The sequence below is a fragment of the Oncorhynchus mykiss genome, unplaced genomic scaffold, assembly GCF_013265735.2.
Source record: "Oncorhynchus mykiss isolate Arlee unplaced genomic scaffold, USDA_OmykA_1.1 un_scaffold_450, whole genome shotgun sequence".
Taxonomy (NCBI): domain Eukaryota; kingdom Metazoa; phylum Chordata; class Actinopteri; order Salmoniformes; family Salmonidae; genus Oncorhynchus; species Oncorhynchus mykiss.
The window spans coordinates 1-15,736 of record NW_023493897.1 but is presented as its reverse complement, the minus strand read 5'-3'; the positions used below and the strand labels follow the sequence as shown (position 1 = coordinate 15,736).

Here is a 15,736-nt window from a genome sequence, read left to right as displayed (position 1 = left end):
AAATTGCATATACTGTAGCACAGATTGTTGGATGAAATACAAACTAACCTTGCTTACTTATTTCAAAGCGAGGGCACATATTTCAACCTTGTGGGAAAAAACGGACAAAGAGTTGAAATTCCACAAGGCAGTGACAAAAAGCTTACAGCACCTGGTATTCCCAGGCGGTCTCCCATCCAAGTACTAACCAGGCCCGACCCTGCTTAGCTTCCGAGATCAGACGAGATCAGGCGTACTCAGGCCGGTGTGGCCGTAAGCGAGAAACAATCTCTTGCTGCACTATGTAAAGTCAAAGTGAGCCTGATTAACAGCTGTTGCATTTTCACCATTTAGATAAGCATCTTTGTGTCACTCAAAAAGTGGAAGAAATTGCATATACTGTAGCACAGATTGTTGGATGAAATACAAACTAACCTTGCTTACTTATTTCAAAGCGAGGGCACATATTTCAACCTTGTGGGAAAAAACGGACAAAGAGTTGAAATTCCACAAGGCAGTGACAAAAAGCTTACAGCACCTGGTATTCCCAGGCGGTCTCCCATCCAAGTACTAACCAGGCCCGACCCTGCTTAGCTTCCGAGATCAGACGAGATCAGGCGTACTCAGGCCGGTGTGGCCGTAAGCGAGAAACAATCTCTTGCTGCACTATGTAAAGTCAAAGTGAGCCTGATTAACAGCTGTTGCATTTTCACCATTTAGATAAGCATCTTTGTGTCACTCAAAAAGTGGAAGAAATTGCATATACTGTAGCACAGATTGTTGGATGAAATACAAACTAACCTTGCTTACTTATTTCAAAGCGAGGGCACATATTTCAACCTTGTGGGAAAAAACGGACAAAGAGTTGAAATTCCACAAGGCAGTGACAAAAAGCTTACAGCACCTGGTATTCCCAGGCGGTCTCCCATCCAAGTACTAACCAGGCCCGACCCTGCTTAGCTTCCGAGATCAGACGAGATCAGGCGTACTCAGGCCGGTGTGGCCGTAAGCGAGAAACAATCTCTTGCTGCACTATGTAAAGTCAAAGTGAGCCTGATTAACAGCTGTTGCATTTTCACCATTTAGATAAGCATCTTTGTGTCACTCAAAAAGTGGAAGAAATTGCATATACTGTAGCACAGATTGTTGGATGAAATACAAACTAACCTTGCTTACTTATTTCAAAGCGAGGGCACATATTTCAACCTTGTGGGAAAAAACGGACAAAGAGTTGAAATTCCACAAGGCAGTGACAAAAAGCTTACAGCACCTGGTATTCCCAGGCGGTCTCCCATCCAAGTACTAACCAGGCCCGACCCTGCTTAGCTTCCGAGATCAGACGAGATCAGGCGTACTCAGGCCGGTGTGGCCGTAAGCGAGAAACAATCTCTTGCTGCACTATGTAAAGTCAAAGTGAGCCTGATTAACAGCTGTTGCATTTTCACCATTTAGATAAGCATCTTTGTGTCACTCAAAAAGTGGAAGAAATTGCATATACTGTAGCACAGATTGTTGGATGAAATACAAACTAACCTTGCTTACTTATTTCAAAGCGAGGGCACATATTTCAACCTTGTGGGAAAAAACGGACAAAGAGTTGAAATTCCACAAGGCAGTGACAAAAAGCTTACAGCACCTGGTATTCCCAGGCGGTCTCCCATCCAAGTACTAACCAGGCCCGACCCTGCTTAGCTTCCGAGATCAGACGAGATCAGGCGTACTCAGGCCGGTGTGGCCGTAAGCGAGAAACAATCTCTTGCTGCACTATGTAAAGTCAAAGTGAGCCTGATTAACAGCTGTTGCATTTTCACCATTTAGATAAGCATCTTTGTGTCACTCAAAAAGTGGAAGAAATTGCATATACTGTAGCACAGATTGTTGGATGAAATACAAACTAACCTTGCTTACTTATTTCAAAGCGAGGGCACATATTTCAACCTTGTGGGAAAAAACGGACAAAGAGTTGAAATTCCACAAGGCAGTGACAAAAAGCTTACAGCACCTGGTATTCCCAGGCGGTCTCCCATCCAAGTACTAACCAGGCCCGACCCTGCTTAGCTTCCGAGATCAGACGAGATCAGGCGTACTCAGGCCGGTGTGGCCGTAAGCGAGAAACAATCTCTTGCTGCACTATGTAAAGTCAAAGTGAGCCTGATTAACAGCTGTTGCATTTTCACCATTTAGATAAGCATCTTTGTGTCACTCAAAAAGTGGAAGAAATTGCATATACTGTAGCACAGATTGTTGGATGAAATACAAACTAACCTTGCTTACTTATTTCAAAGCGAGGGCACATATTTCAACCTTGTGGGAAAAAACGGACAAAGAGTTGAAATTCCACAAGGCAGTGACAAAAAGCTTACAGCACCTGGTATTCCCAGGCGGTCTCCCATCCAAGTACTAACCAGGCCCGACCCTGCTTAGCTTCCGAGATCAGACGAGATCAGGCGTACTCAGGCCGGTGTGGCCGTAAGCGAGAAACAATCTCTTGCTGCACTATGTAAAGTCAAAGTGAGCCTGATTAACAGCTGTTGCATTTTCACCATTTAGATAAGCATCTTTGTGTCACTCAAAAAGTGGAAGAAATTGCATATACTGTAGCACAGATTGTTGGATGAAATACAAACTAACCTTGCTTACTTATTTCAAAGCGAGGGCACATATTTCAACCTTGTGGGAAAAAACGGACAAAGAGTTGAAATTCCACAAGGCAGTGACAAAAAGCTTACAGCACCTGGTATTCCCAGGCGGTCTCCCATCCAAGTACTAACCAGGCCCGACCCTGCTTAGCTTCCGAGATCAGACGAGATCAGGCGTACTCAGGCCGGTGTGGCCGTAAGCGAGAAACAATCTCTTGCTGCACTATGTAAAGTCAAAGTGAGCCTGATTAACAGCTGTTGCATTTTCACCATTTAGATAAGCATCTTTGTGTCACTCAAAAAGTGGAAGAAATTGCATATACTGTAGCACAGATTGTTGGATGAAATACAAACTAACCTTGCTTACTTATTTCAAAGCGAGGGCACATATTTCAACCTTGTGGGAAAAAACGGACAAAGAGTTGAAATTCCACAAGGCAGTGACAAAAAGCTTACAGCACCTGGTATTCCCAGGCGGTCTCCCATCCAAGTACTAACCAGGCCCGACCCTGCTTAGCTTCCGAGATCAGACGAGATCAGGCGTACTCAGGCCGGTGTGGCCGTAAGCGAGAAACAATCTCTTGCTGCACTATGTAAAGTCAAAGTGAGCCTGATTAACAGCTGTTGCATTTTCACCATTTAGATAAGCATCTTTGTGTCACTCAAAAAGTGGAAGAAATTGCATATACTGTAGCACAGATTGTTGGATGAAATACAAACTAACCTTGCTTACTTATTTCAAAGCGAGGGCACATATTTCAACCTTGTGGGAAAAAACGGACAAAGAGTTGAAATTCCACAAGGCAGTGACAAAAAGCTTACAGCACCTGGTATTCCCAGGCGGTCTCCCATCCAAGTACTAACCAGGCCCGACCCTGCTTAGCTTCCGAGATCAGACGAGATCAGGCGTACTCAGGCCGGTGTGGCCGTAAGCGAGAAACAATCTCTTGCTGCACTATGTAAAGTCAAAGTGAGCCTGATTAACAGCTGTTGCATTTTCACCATTTAGATAAGCATCTTTGTGTCACTCAAAAAGTGGAAGAAATTGCATATACTGTAGCACAGATTGTTGGATGAAATACAAACTAACCTTGCTTACTTATTTCAAAGCGAGGGCACATATTTCAACCTTGTGGGAAAAAACGGACAAAGAGTTGAAATTCCACAAGGCAGTGACAAAAAGCTTACAGCACCTGGTATTCCCAGGCGGTCTCCCATCCAAGTACTAACCAGGCCCGACCCTGCTTAGCTTCCGAGATCAGACGAGATCAGGCGTACTCAGGCCGGTGTGGCCGTAAGCGAGAAACAATCTCTTGCTGCACTATGTAAAGTCAAAGTGAGCCTGATTAACAGCTGTTGCATTTTCACCATTTAGATAAGCATCTTTGTGTCACTCAAAAAGTGGAAGAAATTGCATATACTGTAGCACAGATTGTTGGATGAAATACAAACTAACCTTGCTTACTTATTTCAAAGCGAGGGCACATATTTCAACCTTGTGGGAAAAAACGGACAAAGAGTTGAAATTCCACAAGGCAGTGACAAAAAGCTTACAGCACCTGGTATTCCCAGGCGGTCTCCCATCCAAGTACTAACCAGGCCCGACCCTGCTTAGCTTCCGAGATCAGACGAGATCAGGCGTACTCAGGCCGGTGTGGCCGTAAGCGAGAAACAATCTCTTGCTGCACTATGTAAAGTCAAAGTGAGCCTGATTAACAGCTGTTGCATTTTCACCATTTAGATAAGCATCTTTGTGTCACTCAAAAAGTGGAAGAAATTGCATATACTGTAGCACAGATTGTTGGATGAAATACAAACTAACCTTGCTTACTTATTTCAAAGCGAGGGCACATATTTCAACCTTGTGGGAAAAAACGGACAAAGAGTTGAAATTCCACAAGGCAGTGACAAAAAGCTTACAGCACCTGGTATTCCCAGGCGGTCTCCCATCCAAGTACTAACCAGGCCCGACCCTGCTTAGCTTCCGAGATCAGACGAGATCAGGCGTACTCAGGCCGGTGTGGCCGTAAGCGAGAAACAATCTCTTGCTGCACTATGTAAAGTCAAAGTGAGCCTGATTAACAGCTGTTGCATTTTCACCATTTAGATAAGCATCTTTGTGTCACTCAAAAAGTGGAAGAAATTGCATATACTGTAGCACAGATTGTTGGATGAAATACAAACTAACCTTGCTTACTTATTTCAAAGCGAGGGCACATATTTCAACCTTGTGGGAAAAAACGGACAAAGAGTTGAAATTCCACAAGGCAGTGACAAAAAGCTTACAGCACCTGGTATTCCCAGGCGGTCTCCCATCCAAGTACTAACCAGGCCCGACCCTGCTTAGCTTCCGAGATCAGACGAGATCAGGCGTACTCAGGCCGGTGTGGCCGTAAGCGAGAAACAATCTCTTGCTGCACTATGTAAAGTCAAAGTGAGCCTGATTAACAGCTGTTGCATTTTCACCATTTAGATAAGCATCTTTGTGTCACTCAAAAAGTGGAAGAAATTGCATATACTGTAGCCATAATTTGTAGCACAGATTGTTGGATGAAATACAAACTAAACTTGCTTACTTATTTCAAAGCGATGGGCACATATTTCAACCTTGTGGGAAAAACGGACAATAGAGTTGAAATTCCACAAGGCAGTGACAAAAAGCTTACAGCACCTGGTATTCCCAGGCGGTCTCCCATCCAAGTACTAACCAGGCCCGACCCTCTGCTTAGCTTCCGAGATCAGACGAGATCAGGCGTACTCAGGCCGGTGTGGCCGTAAGCGAGAAAACAATCTCTTGCTGCACTATGTAAAGTCAAAGTGAGCCTGATTAACAGCTGTTGCATTTTCACCATTTAGATAAGCATCTTTGTGTCACTCAAAAAGTGGAAGAAATTGCATATACTGTAGCCATAATTTGTAGCACAGATTGTTGGATGAAATACAAACTAACCTTGCTTACTTATTTCAAAGCTGAGGGCACATAATTTCAACCTTGTGGGAAAAAACGGACAAGAGTTGAAATTCCACAAGGCAGTGACAAAAAGCGTACAGCACCTGGTATTCCCCAGGCGGTCTCCCATCCAAGTACTAACCAGGCCCGACCCTGCTTAGCTTCCGAGATCAGACGAGATCAGGCGTACTCAGGCCGGTGTGGGCCGTAAGCGAGAAACAATCTCTTGCTGCACTATGTAAAGTCAAAGTGAGCCTGATTAACAGCTGTTGCATTTTCACCATGTTAGATAAGCCTCTTTGTGTCACTCAAAAAGTGGAAGAACTTGCATATACTGTAGCCAATAGCACAGATTGTTGGATGAAATACAAACTAACCTTGCTTTACTTATTTCAAAGCGGAGGGCACATATTTCAACCTTGTGGGAAAAAAACGGACAAAGAGTTGAAATTCCACAAGGCAGTGACAAAAAGCTTACAGCACCTGGTATTCCCAGGCGGTCTCCCATCCAAGTACTAACCAGGCCCGACCCTGCTTAGCTTCCGAGCATTCAGACGAGATCAGGCGTACTCAGGCCCGGTGTGGCCGTAAGCGAGAAATCAATCTCTCTGCTGCACTATGTAAAGTCAAAGTGAGCCTGATTAACAGCTGTTGCATTTTCACCATTTAGATAAGCATCTTTGTGTCACTCAAAAGTGGAAGAAATTGCATATACTGTATAGCCCATAATCGCAGAATTGTTGGATGAAATACAAACTAACCTTGCTTACTTATTCAAAGCGAGGGCAACATATTTCAACCTTGTGGGAAAAAAACGGACAAAGAGTTGAAATTCCACAAGGCAGTGACAAAAAGCTTACAGCACCTGGTATTCCCAGTGCGGTCTCCCATCCAAGTACTAACCAGGCCCGACCCTGCTTAGCTTCCGAGATCAGACGAGATCAGGCGTACTCAGGCCGGTGTGGGCCGGTAAGCGAGAAACAATCTCTTGCTGCACTATGTAAAGTCAAAGTGAGCCTGATTAACAGCTGTTGCATTTTCACCATTTAGAATAAGCATCTTGGTGTCACTCAAAAAGTGGAAGAAATTGCATATACTGTAGCACAGGATTGTTGGATGAAATACAAACTAACCTTGCTTACTTATTTCAAAGCCGAGGGCACATATTTCAACCTTGTGGGAAAAAACGGACAAAGAGTTGAAATTCCACAAGGCAGTGACAAAAAGCTTACAGCACCTGGTATTCCCAGGCGGTCTCCCATCCAAGTACTAACCAGGCCGACCCTGCTTAGCTTCCGAGATCAGACGAGATCAGGCTGTACTCAGGCCGGTGTGGCCGTAAGCGAGAAACAATCTCTTGCTGCACTATGTAAAGTCAAAGTGAGCCTGATTAACAGCTGTTGCATTTTCACCATTTAGATAAGCATCTTTGTGTCACTCAATAAAAGTGGAAGAAATTGCATATACTGTAGCACAGATTGTTGAGGAAATACAAACTTAACCTTGCTACTTATTTCAAAGCGAGGGCACATATTCAAACCTTGTGGGAAAAAACGGACAAAGAGTTGAAATTCCACAAGCAGTGACAAAAAGCTTACAGCACCTGGTATTCCCAGGCGGTCTCCACATCCAGTACTAACCAGGCCCCGACCCTGCTTAGCTTCCGAGATCAGACGAGATCAGGCGTACTCAGGCCGGTGTGGCCGTAAGCGAGAAACAATCTCTTGCTGCACTATGTAAAGTCAAAGTGAGCCTGATTAACAGCTGTTGCATTTTCACCATTTAGATAAGCATCTTTGTGTCACTCAAAAAGTGGAAGAAATTGCATATACTGTAGCACAGATTGTTGGATGAAATACAAACTAACCTTGCTTACTTATTTCAAAGCGAGGGCACATATTTCAACCTTGTGGGAAAAAACGGACAAAGAGTTGAAATTCCACAAGGCAGTGACAAAAAGCTTACAGCACCTGGTATTCCCAGGCGGTCTCCCATCCAAGTACTAACCAGGCCCGACCCTGCTTAGCTTCCGAGATCAGACGAGATCAGGCGTACTCAGGCCGGTGTGGCCGTAAGCGAGAAACAATCTCTTGCTGCACTATGTAAAGTCAAAGTGAGCCTGATTAACAGCTGTTGCATTTTCACCATTTAGATAAGCATCTTTGTGTCACTCAAAAAGTGGAAGAAATTGCATATACTGTAGCACAGATTGTTGGATGAAATACAAACTAACCTTGCTTACTTATTTCAAAGCGAGGGCACATATTTCAACCTTGTGGGAAAAAACGGACAAAGAGTTGAAATTCCACAAGGCAGTGACAAAAAGCTTACAGCACCTGGTATTCCCAGGCGGTCTCCCATCCAAGTACTAACCAGGCCCGACCCTGCTTAGCTTCCGAGATCAGACGAGATCAGGCGTACTCAGGCCGGTGTGGCCGTAAGCGAGAAACAATCTCTTGCTGCACTATGTAAAGTCAAAGTGAGCCTGATTAACAGCTGTTGCATTTTCACCATTTAGATAAGCATCTTTGTGTCACTCAAAAAGTGGAAGAAATTGCATATACTGTAGCACAGATTGTTGGATGAAATACAAACTAACCTTGCTTACTTATTTCAAAGCGAGGGCACATATTTCAACCTTGTGGGAAAAAACGGACAAAGAGTTGAAATTCCACAAGGCAGTGACAAAAAGCTTACAGCACCTGGTATTCCCAGGCGGTCTCCCATCCAAGTACTAACCAGGCCCGACCCTGCTTAGCTTCCGAGATCAGACGAGATCAGGCGTACTCAGGCCGGTGTGGCCGTAAGCGAGAAACAATCTCTTGCTGCACTATGTAAAGTCAAAGTGAGCCTGATTAACAGCTGTTGCATTTTCACCATTTAGATAAGCATCTTTGTGTCACTCAAAAAGTGGAAGAAATTGCATATACTGTAGCACAGATTGTTGGATGAAATACAAACTAACCTTGCTTACTTATTTCAAAGCGAGGGCACATATTTCAACCTTGTGGGAAAAAACGGACAAAGAGTTGAAATTCCACAAGGCAGTGACAAAAAGCTTACAGCACCTGGTATTCCCAGGCGGTCTCCCATCCAAGTACTAACCAGGCCCGACCCTGCTTAGCTTCCGAGATCAGACGAGATCAGGCGTACTCAGGCCGGTGTGGCCGTAAGCGAGAAACAATCTCTTGCTGCACTATGTAAAGTCAAAGTGAGCCTGATTAACAGCTGTTGCATTTTCACCATTTAGATAAGCATCTTTGTGTCACTCAAAAAGTGGAAGAAATTGCATATACTGTAGCACAGATTGTTGGATGAAATACAAACTAACCTTGCTTACTTATTTCAAAGCGAGGGCACATATTTCAACCTTGTGGGAAAAAACGGACAAAGAGTTGAAATTCCACAAGGCAGTGACAAAAAGCTTACAGCACCTGGTATTCCCAGGCGGTCTCCCATCCAAGTACTAACCAGGCCCGACCCTGCTTAGCTTCCGAGATCAGACGAGATCAGGCGTACTCAGGCCGGTGTGGCCGTAAGCGAGAAACAATCTCTTGCTGCACTATGTAAAGTCAAAGTGAGCCTGATTAACAGCTGTTGCATTTTCACCATTTAGATAAGCATCTTTGTGTCACTCAAAAAGTGGAAGAAATTGCATATACTGTAGCACAGATTGTTGGATGAAATACAAACTAACCTTGCTTACTTATTTCAAAGCGAGGGCACATATTTCAACCTTGTGGGAAAAAACGGACAAAGAGTTGAAATTCCACAAGGCAGTGACAAAAAGCTTACAGCACCTGGTATTCCCAGGCGGTCTCCCATCCAAGTACTAACCAGGCCCGACCCTGCTTAGCTTCCGAGATCAGACGAGATCAGGCGTACTCAGGCCGGTGTGGCCGTAAGCGAGAAACAATCTCTTGCTGCACTATGTAAAGTCAAAGTGAGCCTGATTAACAGCTGTTGCATTTTCACCATTTAGATAAGCATCTTTGTGTCACTCAAAAAGTGGAAGAAATTGCATATACTGTAGCACAGATTGTTGGATGAAATACAAACTAACCTTGCTTACTTATTTCAAAGCGAGGGCACATATTTCAACCTTGTGGGAAAAAACGGACAAAGAGTTGAAATTCCACAAGGCAGTGACAAAAAGCTTACAGCACCTGGTATTCCCAGGCGGTCTCCCATCCAAGTACTAACCAGGCCCGACCCTGCTTAGCTTCCGAGATCAGACGAGATCAGGCGTACTCAGGCCGGTGTGGCCGTAAGCGAGAAACAATCTCTTGCTGCACTATGTAAAGTCAAAGTGAGCCTGATTAACAGCTGTTGCATTTTCACCATTTAGATAAGCATCTTTGTGTCACTCAAAAAGTGGAAGAAATTGCATATACTGTAGCACAGATTGTTGGATGAAATACAAACTAACCTTGCTTACTTATTTCAAAGCGAGGGCACATATTTCAACCTTGTGGGAAAAAACGGACAAAGAGTTGAAATTCCACAAGGCAGTGACAAAAAGCTTACAGCACCTGGTATTCCCAGGCGGTCTCCCATCCAAGTACTAACCAGGCCCGACCCTGCTTAGCTTCCGAGATCAGACGAGATCAGGCGTACTCAGGCCGGTGTGGCCGTAAGCGAGAAACAATCTCTTGCTGCACTATGTAAAGTCAAAGTGAGCCTGATTAACAGCTGTTGCATTTTCACCATTTAGATAAGCATCTTTGTGTCACTCAAAAAGTGGAAGAAATTGCATATACTGTAGCACAGATTGTTGGATGAAATACAAACTAACCTTGCTTACTTATTTCAAAGCGAGGGCACATATTTCAACCTTGTGGGAAAAAACGGACAAAGAGTTGAAATTCCACAAGGCAGTGACAAAAAGCTTACAGCACCTGGTATTCCCAGGCGGTCTCCCATCCAAGTACTAACCAGGCCCGACCCTGCTTAGCTTCCGAGATCAGACGAGATCAGGCGTACTCAGGCCGGTGTGGCCGTAAGCGAGAAACAATCTCTTGCTGCACTATGTAAAGTCAAAGTGAGCCTGATTAACAGCTGTTGCATTTTCACCATTTAGATAAGCATCTTTGTGTCACTCAAAAAGTGGAAGAAATTGCATATACTGTAGCACAGATTGTTGGATGAAATACAAACTAACCTTGCTTACTTATTTCAAAGCGAGGGCACATATTTCAACCTTGTGGGAAAAAACGGACAAAGAGTTGAAATTCCACAAGGCAGTGACAAAAAGCTTACAGCACCTGGTATTCCCAGGCGGTCTCCCATCCAAGTACTAACCAGGCCCGACCCTGCTTAGCTTCCGAGATCAGACGAGATCAGGCGTACTCAGGCCGGTGTGGCCGTAAGCGAGAAACAATCTCTTGCTGCACTATGTAAAGTCAAAGTGAGCCTGATTAACAGCTGTTGCATTTTCACCATTTAGATAAGCATCTTTGTGTCACTCAAAAAGTGGAAGAAATTGCATATACTGTAGCACAGATTGTTGGATGAAATACAAACTAACCTTGCTTACTTATTTCAAAGCGAGGGCACATATTTCAACCTTGTGGGAAAAAACGGACAAAGAGTTGAAATTCCACAAGGCAGTGACAAAAAGCTTACAGCACCTGGTATTCCCAGGCGGTCTCCCATCCAAGTACTAACCAGGCCCGACCCTGCTTAGCTTCCGAGATCAGACGAGATCAGGCGTACTCAGGCCGGTGTGGCCGTAAGCGAGAAACAATCTCTTGCTGCACTATGTAAAGTCAAAGTGAGCCTGATTAACAGCTGTTGCATTTTCACCATTTAGATAAGCATCTTTGTGTCACTCAAAAAGTGGAAGAAATTGCATATACTGTAGCACAGATTGTTGGATGAAATACAAACTAACCTTGCTTACTTATTTCAAAGCGAGGGCACATATTTCAACCTTGTGGGAAAAAACGGACAAAGAGTTGAAATTCCACAAGGCAGTGACAAAAAGCTTACAGCACCTGGTATTCCCAGGCGGTCTCCCATCCAAGTACTAACCAGGCCCGACCCTGCTTAGCTTCCGAGATCAGACGAGATCAGGCGTACTCAGGCCGGTGTGGCCGTAAGCGAGAAACAATCTCTTGCTGCACTATGTAAAGTCAAAGTGAGCCTGATTAACAGCTGTTGCATTTTCACCATTTAGATAAGCATCTTTGTGTCACTCAAAAAGTGGAAGAAATTGCATATACTGTAGCACAGATTGTTGGATGAAATACAAACTAACCTTGCTTACTTATTTCAAAGCGAGGGCACATATTTCAACCTTGTGGGAAAAAACGGACAAAGAGTTGAAATTCCACAAGGCAGTGACAAAAAGCTTACAGCACCTGGTATTCCCAGGCGGTCTCCCATCCAAGTACTAACCAGGCCCGACCCTGCTTAGCTTCCGAGATCAGACGAGATCAGGCGTACTCAGGCCGGTGTGGCCGTAAGCGAGAAACAATCTCTTGCTGCACTATGTAAAGTCAAAGTGAGCCTGATTAACAGCTGTTGCATTTTCACCATTTAGATAAGCATCTTTGTGTCACTCAAAAAGTGGAAGAAATTGCATATACTGTAGCACAGATTGTTGGATGAAATACAAACTAACCTTGCTTACTTATTTCAAAGCGAGGGCACATATTTCAACCTTGTGGGAAAAAACGGACAAAGAGTTGAAATTCCACAAGGCAGTGACAAAAAGCTTACAGCACCTGGTATTCCCAGGCGGTCTCCCATCCAAGTACTAACCAGGCCCGACCCTGCTTAGCTTCCGAGATCAGACGAGATCAGGCGTACTCAGGCCGGTGTGGCCGTAAGCGAGAAACAATCTCTTGCTGCACTATGTAAAGTCAAAGTGAGCCTGATTAACAGCTGTTGCATTTTCACCATTTAGATAAGCATCTTTGTGTCACTCAAAAAGTGGAAGAAATTGCATATACTGTAGCACAGATTGTTGGATGAAATACAAACTAACCTTGCTTACTTATTTCAAAGCGAGGGCACATATTTCAACCTTGTGGGAAAAAACGGACAAAGAGTTGAAATTCCACAAGGCAGTGACAAAAAGCTTACAGCACCTGGTATTCCCAGGCGGTCTCCCATCCAAGTACTAACCAGGCCCGACCCTGCTTAGCTTCCGAGATCAGACGAGATCAGGCGTACTCAGGCCGGTGTGGCCGTAAGCGAGAAACAATCTCTTGCTGCACTATGTAAAGTCAAAGTGAGCCTGATTAACAGCTGTTGCATTTTCACCATTTAGATAAGCATCTTTGTGTCACTCAAAAAGTGGAAGAAATTGCATATACTGTAGCACAGATTGTTGGATGAAATACAAACTAACCTTGCTTACTTATTTCAAAGCGAGGGCACATATTTCAACCTTGTGGGAAAAAACGGACAAAGAGTTGAAATTCCACAAGGCAGTGACAAAAAGCTTACAGCACCTGGTATTCCCAGGCGGTCTCCCATCCAAGTACTAACCAGGCCCGACCCTGCTTAGCTTCCGAGATCAGACGAGATCAGGCGTACTCAGGCCGGTGTGGCCGTAAGCGAGAAACAATCTCTTGCTGCACTATGTAAAGTCAAAGTGAGCCTGATTAACAGCTGTTGCATTTTCACCATTTAGATAAGCATCTTTGTGTCACTCAAAAAGTGGAAGAAATTGCATATACTGTAGCACAGATTGTTGGATGAAATACAAACTAACCTTGCTTACTTATTTCAAAGCGAGGGCACATATTTCAACCTTGTGGGAAAAAACGGACAAAGAGTTGAAATTCCACAAGGCAGTGACAAAAAGCTTACAGCACCTGGTATTCCCAGGCGGTCTCCCATCCAAGTACTAACCAGGCCCGACCCTGCTTAGCTTCCGAGATCAGACGAGATCAGGCGTACTCAGGCCGGTGTGGCCGTAAGCGAGAAACAATCTCTTGCTGCACTATGTAAAGTCAAAGTGAGCCTGATTAACAGCTGTTGCATTTTCACCATTTAGATAAGCATCTTTGTGTCACTCAAAAAGTGGAAGAAATTGCATATACTGTAGCACAGATTGTTGGATGAAATACAAACTAACCTTGCTTACTTATTTCAAAGCGAGGGCACATATTTCAACCTTGTGGGAAAAAACGGACAAAGAGTTGAAATTCCACAAGGCAGTGACAAAAAGCTTACAGCACCTGGTATTCCCAGGCGGTCTCCCATCCAAGTACTAACCAGGCCCGACCCTGCTTAGCTTCCGAGATCAGACGAGATCAGGCGTACTCAGGCCGGTGTGGCCGTAAGCGAGAAACAATCTCTTGCTGCACTATGTAAAGTCAAAGTGAGCCTGATTAACAGCTGTTGCATTTTCACCATTTAGATAAGCATCTTTGTGTCACTCAAAAAGTGGAAGAAATTGCATATACTGTAGCACAGATTGTTGGATGAAATACAAACTAACCTTGCTTACTTATTTCAAAGCGAGGGCACATATTTCAACCTTGTGGGAAAAAACGGACAAAGAGTTGAAATTCCACAAGGCAGTGACAAAAAGCTTACAGCACCTGGTATTCCCAGGCGGTCTCCCATCCAAGTACTAACCAGGCCCGACCCTGCTTAGCTTCCGAGATCAGACGAGATCAGGCGTACTCAGGCCGGTGTGGCCGTAAGCGAGAAACAATCTCTTGCTGCACTATGTAAAGTCAAAGTGAGCCTGATTAACAGCTGTTGCATTTTCACCATTTAGATAAGCATCTTTGTGTCACTCAAAAAGTGGAAGAAATTGCATATACTGTAGCACAGATTGTTGGATGAAATACAAACTAACCTTGCTTACTTATTTCAAAGCGAGGGCACATATTTCAACCTTGTGGGAAAAAACGGACAAAGAGTTGAAATTCCACAAGGCAGTGACAAAAAGCTTACAGCACCTGGTATTCCCAGGCGGTCTCCCATCCAAGTACTAACCAGGCCCGACCCTGCTTAGCTTCCGAGATCAGACGAGATCAGGCGTACTCAGGCCGGTGTGGCCGTAAGCGAGAAACAATCTCTTGCTGCACTATGTAAAGTCAAAGTGAGCCTGATTAACAGCTGTTGCATTTTCACCATTTAGATAAGCATCTTTGTGTCACTCAAAAAGTGGAAGAAATTGCATATACTGTAGCACAGATTGTTGGATGAAATACAAACTAACCTTGCTTACTTATTTCAAAGCGAGGGCACATATTTCAACCTTGTGGGAAAAAACGGACAAAGAGTTGAAATTCCACAAGGCAGTGACAAAAAGCTTACAGCACCTGGTATTCCCAGGCGGTCTCCCATCCAAGTACTAACCAGGCCCGACCCTGCTTAGCTTCCGAGATCAGACGAGATCAGGCGTACTCAGGCCGGTGTGGCCGTAAGCGAGAAACAATCTCTTGCTGCACTATGTAAAGTCAAAGTGAGCCTGATTAACAGCTGTTGCATTTTCACCATTTAGATAAGCATCTTTGTGTCACTCAAAAAGTGGAAGAAATTGCATATACTGTAGCACAGATTGTTGGATGAAATACAAACTAACCTTGCTTACTTATTTCAAAGCGAGGGCACATATTTCAACCTTGTGGGAAAAAACGGACAAAGAGTTGAAATTCCACAAGGCAGTGACAAAAAGCTTACAGCACCTGGTATTCCCAGGCGGTCTCCCATCCAAGTACTAACCAGGCCCGACCCTGCTTAGCTTCCGAGATCAGACGAGATCAGGCGTACTCAGGCCGGTGTGGCCGTAAGCGAGAAACAATCTCTTGCTGCACTATGTAAAGTCAAAGTGAGCCTGATTAACAGCTGTTGCATTTTCACCATTTAGATAAGCATCTTTGTGTCACTCAAAAAGTGGAAGAAATTGCATATACTGTAGCACAGATTGTTGGATGAAATACAAACTAACCTTGCTTACTTATTTCAAAGCGAGGGCACATATTTCAACCTTGTGGGAAAAAACGGACAAAGAGTTGAAATTCCACAAGGCAGTGACAAAAAGCTTACAGCACCTGGTATTCCCAGGCGGTCTCCCATCCAAGTACTAACCAGGCCCGACCCTGCTTAGCTTCCGAGATCAGACGAGATCAGGCGTACTCAGGCCGGTGTGGCCGTAAGCGAGAAACAATCTCTTGCTGCACTATGTAAAGTCAAAGTG

General features: G+C 44.3%; 37 non-coding genes and 6 pseudogenes across 37 annotated transcripts; all 43 read right to left on the bottom strand.

Annotated features, from left to right (window-relative positions):
- Positions 1–139: 139 nt before the first annotated feature.
- LOC118957494 lies at positions 140–258 on the bottom strand. Its single transcript, XR_005046785.1, has one exon. It is a non-coding gene; the product is annotated as a 5S ribosomal RNA (ribosomal RNA).
- Positions 259–505: 247 nt separating this feature from the next.
- Positions 506–624, bottom strand: LOC118957493. Its single transcript, XR_005046784.1, has one exon. It is a non-coding gene; the product is annotated as a 5S ribosomal RNA (ribosomal RNA).
- Positions 625–871: 247 nt separating this feature from the next.
- On the bottom strand, positions 872–990 carry LOC118957491. Its single transcript, XR_005046782.1, has one exon. It is a non-coding gene; the product is annotated as a 5S ribosomal RNA (ribosomal RNA).
- A 247-nt stretch (positions 991–1,237) lies between these two features.
- LOC118957490 lies at positions 1,238–1,356 on the bottom strand. Its single transcript, XR_005046781.1, has one exon. It is a non-coding gene; the product is annotated as a 5S ribosomal RNA (ribosomal RNA).
- A 247-nt stretch (positions 1,357–1,603) lies between these two features.
- On the bottom strand, positions 1,604–1,722 carry LOC118957489. Its single transcript, XR_005046780.1, has one exon. It is a non-coding gene; the product is annotated as a 5S ribosomal RNA (ribosomal RNA).
- Positions 1,723–1,969: 247 nt separating this feature from the next.
- On the bottom strand, positions 1,970–2,088 carry LOC118957488. The gene has a single exon (XR_005046779.1). It is a non-coding gene; the product is annotated as a 5S ribosomal RNA (ribosomal RNA).
- A 247-nt stretch (positions 2,089–2,335) lies between these two features.
- On the bottom strand, positions 2,336–2,454 carry LOC118957487. The gene has a single exon (XR_005046778.1). It is a non-coding gene; the product is annotated as a 5S ribosomal RNA (ribosomal RNA).
- A 247-nt stretch (positions 2,455–2,701) lies between these two features.
- Positions 2,702–2,820, bottom strand: LOC118957486. Its single transcript, XR_005046777.1, has one exon. It is a non-coding gene; the product is annotated as a 5S ribosomal RNA (ribosomal RNA).
- Positions 2,821–3,067: 247 nt separating this feature from the next.
- On the bottom strand, positions 3,068–3,186 carry LOC118957485. Its single transcript, XR_005046776.1, has one exon. It is a non-coding gene; the product is annotated as a 5S ribosomal RNA (ribosomal RNA).
- Positions 3,187–3,433: 247 nt separating this feature from the next.
- Positions 3,434–3,552, bottom strand: LOC118957484. Its single transcript, XR_005046775.1, has one exon. It is a non-coding gene; the product is annotated as a 5S ribosomal RNA (ribosomal RNA).
- A 247-nt stretch (positions 3,553–3,799) lies between these two features.
- LOC118957483 lies at positions 3,800–3,918 on the bottom strand. Its single transcript, XR_005046774.1, has one exon. It is a non-coding gene; the product is annotated as a 5S ribosomal RNA (ribosomal RNA).
- A 247-nt stretch (positions 3,919–4,165) lies between these two features.
- Positions 4,166–4,284, bottom strand: LOC118957480. Its single transcript, XR_005046773.1, has one exon. It is a non-coding gene; the product is annotated as a 5S ribosomal RNA (ribosomal RNA).
- A 247-nt stretch (positions 4,285–4,531) lies between these two features.
- LOC118957468 lies at positions 4,532–4,650 on the bottom strand. The gene has a single exon (XR_005046771.1). It is a non-coding gene; the product is annotated as a 5S ribosomal RNA (ribosomal RNA).
- A 247-nt stretch (positions 4,651–4,897) lies between these two features.
- On the bottom strand, positions 4,898–5,016 carry LOC118957457. Its single transcript, XR_005046769.1, has one exon. It is a non-coding gene; the product is annotated as a 5S ribosomal RNA (ribosomal RNA).
- Positions 5,017–5,277: 261 nt separating this feature from the next.
- LOC118957464 lies at positions 5,278–5,398 on the bottom strand (annotated as a pseudogene).
- Positions 5,399–5,660: 262 nt separating this feature from the next.
- Positions 5,661–5,781, bottom strand: LOC118957476 (annotated as a pseudogene).
- A 258-nt stretch (positions 5,782–6,039) lies between these two features.
- Positions 6,040–6,161, bottom strand: LOC118957473 (annotated as a pseudogene).
- Positions 6,162–6,421: 260 nt separating this feature from the next.
- Positions 6,422–6,543, bottom strand: LOC118957479 (annotated as a pseudogene).
- Positions 6,544–6,793: 250 nt separating this feature from the next.
- LOC118957472 lies at positions 6,794–6,912 on the bottom strand (annotated as a pseudogene).
- Positions 6,913–7,159: 247 nt separating this feature from the next.
- Positions 7,160–7,279, bottom strand: LOC118957477 (annotated as a pseudogene).
- Positions 7,280–7,526: 247 nt separating this feature from the next.
- On the bottom strand, positions 7,527–7,645 carry LOC118957446. The gene has a single exon (XR_005046758.1). It is a non-coding gene; the product is annotated as a 5S ribosomal RNA (ribosomal RNA).
- A 247-nt stretch (positions 7,646–7,892) lies between these two features.
- Positions 7,893–8,011, bottom strand: LOC118957435. Its single transcript, XR_005046747.1, has one exon. It is a non-coding gene; the product is annotated as a 5S ribosomal RNA (ribosomal RNA).
- A 247-nt stretch (positions 8,012–8,258) lies between these two features.
- Positions 8,259–8,377, bottom strand: LOC118957424. Its single transcript, XR_005046736.1, has one exon. It is a non-coding gene; the product is annotated as a 5S ribosomal RNA (ribosomal RNA).
- Positions 8,378–8,624: 247 nt separating this feature from the next.
- Positions 8,625–8,743, bottom strand: LOC118957413. The gene has a single exon (XR_005046725.1). It is a non-coding gene; the product is annotated as a 5S ribosomal RNA (ribosomal RNA).
- A 247-nt stretch (positions 8,744–8,990) lies between these two features.
- On the bottom strand, positions 8,991–9,109 carry LOC118957402. The gene has a single exon (XR_005046714.1). It is a non-coding gene; the product is annotated as a 5S ribosomal RNA (ribosomal RNA).
- Positions 9,110–9,356: 247 nt separating this feature from the next.
- LOC118957391 lies at positions 9,357–9,475 on the bottom strand. The gene has a single exon (XR_005046703.1). It is a non-coding gene; the product is annotated as a 5S ribosomal RNA (ribosomal RNA).
- Positions 9,476–9,722: 247 nt separating this feature from the next.
- Positions 9,723–9,841, bottom strand: LOC118957380. Its single transcript, XR_005046692.1, has one exon. It is a non-coding gene; the product is annotated as a 5S ribosomal RNA (ribosomal RNA).
- A 247-nt stretch (positions 9,842–10,088) lies between these two features.
- Positions 10,089–10,207, bottom strand: LOC118957369. The gene has a single exon (XR_005046681.1). It is a non-coding gene; the product is annotated as a 5S ribosomal RNA (ribosomal RNA).
- A 247-nt stretch (positions 10,208–10,454) lies between these two features.
- On the bottom strand, positions 10,455–10,573 carry LOC118957357. Its single transcript, XR_005046669.1, has one exon. It is a non-coding gene; the product is annotated as a 5S ribosomal RNA (ribosomal RNA).
- Positions 10,574–10,820: 247 nt separating this feature from the next.
- LOC118957346 lies at positions 10,821–10,939 on the bottom strand. Its single transcript, XR_005046658.1, has one exon. It is a non-coding gene; the product is annotated as a 5S ribosomal RNA (ribosomal RNA).
- Positions 10,940–11,186: 247 nt separating this feature from the next.
- LOC118957335 lies at positions 11,187–11,305 on the bottom strand. Its single transcript, XR_005046647.1, has one exon. It is a non-coding gene; the product is annotated as a 5S ribosomal RNA (ribosomal RNA).
- A 247-nt stretch (positions 11,306–11,552) lies between these two features.
- On the bottom strand, positions 11,553–11,671 carry LOC118957324. The gene has a single exon (XR_005046636.1). It is a non-coding gene; the product is annotated as a 5S ribosomal RNA (ribosomal RNA).
- Positions 11,672–11,918: 247 nt separating this feature from the next.
- Positions 11,919–12,037, bottom strand: LOC118957313. Its single transcript, XR_005046625.1, has one exon. It is a non-coding gene; the product is annotated as a 5S ribosomal RNA (ribosomal RNA).
- Positions 12,038–12,284: 247 nt separating this feature from the next.
- On the bottom strand, positions 12,285–12,403 carry LOC118957302. The gene has a single exon (XR_005046614.1). It is a non-coding gene; the product is annotated as a 5S ribosomal RNA (ribosomal RNA).
- Positions 12,404–12,650: 247 nt separating this feature from the next.
- LOC118957291 lies at positions 12,651–12,769 on the bottom strand. Its single transcript, XR_005046603.1, has one exon. It is a non-coding gene; the product is annotated as a 5S ribosomal RNA (ribosomal RNA).
- A 247-nt stretch (positions 12,770–13,016) lies between these two features.
- LOC118957280 lies at positions 13,017–13,135 on the bottom strand. Its single transcript, XR_005046592.1, has one exon. It is a non-coding gene; the product is annotated as a 5S ribosomal RNA (ribosomal RNA).
- A 247-nt stretch (positions 13,136–13,382) lies between these two features.
- Positions 13,383–13,501, bottom strand: LOC118957269. The gene has a single exon (XR_005046581.1). It is a non-coding gene; the product is annotated as a 5S ribosomal RNA (ribosomal RNA).
- A 247-nt stretch (positions 13,502–13,748) lies between these two features.
- LOC118957258 lies at positions 13,749–13,867 on the bottom strand. The gene has a single exon (XR_005046570.1). It is a non-coding gene; the product is annotated as a 5S ribosomal RNA (ribosomal RNA).
- A 247-nt stretch (positions 13,868–14,114) lies between these two features.
- On the bottom strand, positions 14,115–14,233 carry LOC118957503. Its single transcript, XR_005046794.1, has one exon. It is a non-coding gene; the product is annotated as a 5S ribosomal RNA (ribosomal RNA).
- Positions 14,234–14,480: 247 nt separating this feature from the next.
- On the bottom strand, positions 14,481–14,599 carry LOC118957492. The gene has a single exon (XR_005046783.1). It is a non-coding gene; the product is annotated as a 5S ribosomal RNA (ribosomal RNA).
- Positions 14,600–14,846: 247 nt separating this feature from the next.
- On the bottom strand, positions 14,847–14,965 carry LOC118957474. Its single transcript, XR_005046772.1, has one exon. It is a non-coding gene; the product is annotated as a 5S ribosomal RNA (ribosomal RNA).
- Positions 14,966–15,212: 247 nt separating this feature from the next.
- LOC118957363 lies at positions 15,213–15,331 on the bottom strand. The gene has a single exon (XR_005046675.1). It is a non-coding gene; the product is annotated as a 5S ribosomal RNA (ribosomal RNA).
- A 247-nt stretch (positions 15,332–15,578) lies between these two features.
- LOC118957252 lies at positions 15,579–15,697 on the bottom strand. Its single transcript, XR_005046564.1, has one exon. It is a non-coding gene; the product is annotated as a 5S ribosomal RNA (ribosomal RNA).
- Between the last annotated feature and the right edge of the window lie 39 nt (positions 15,698–15,736).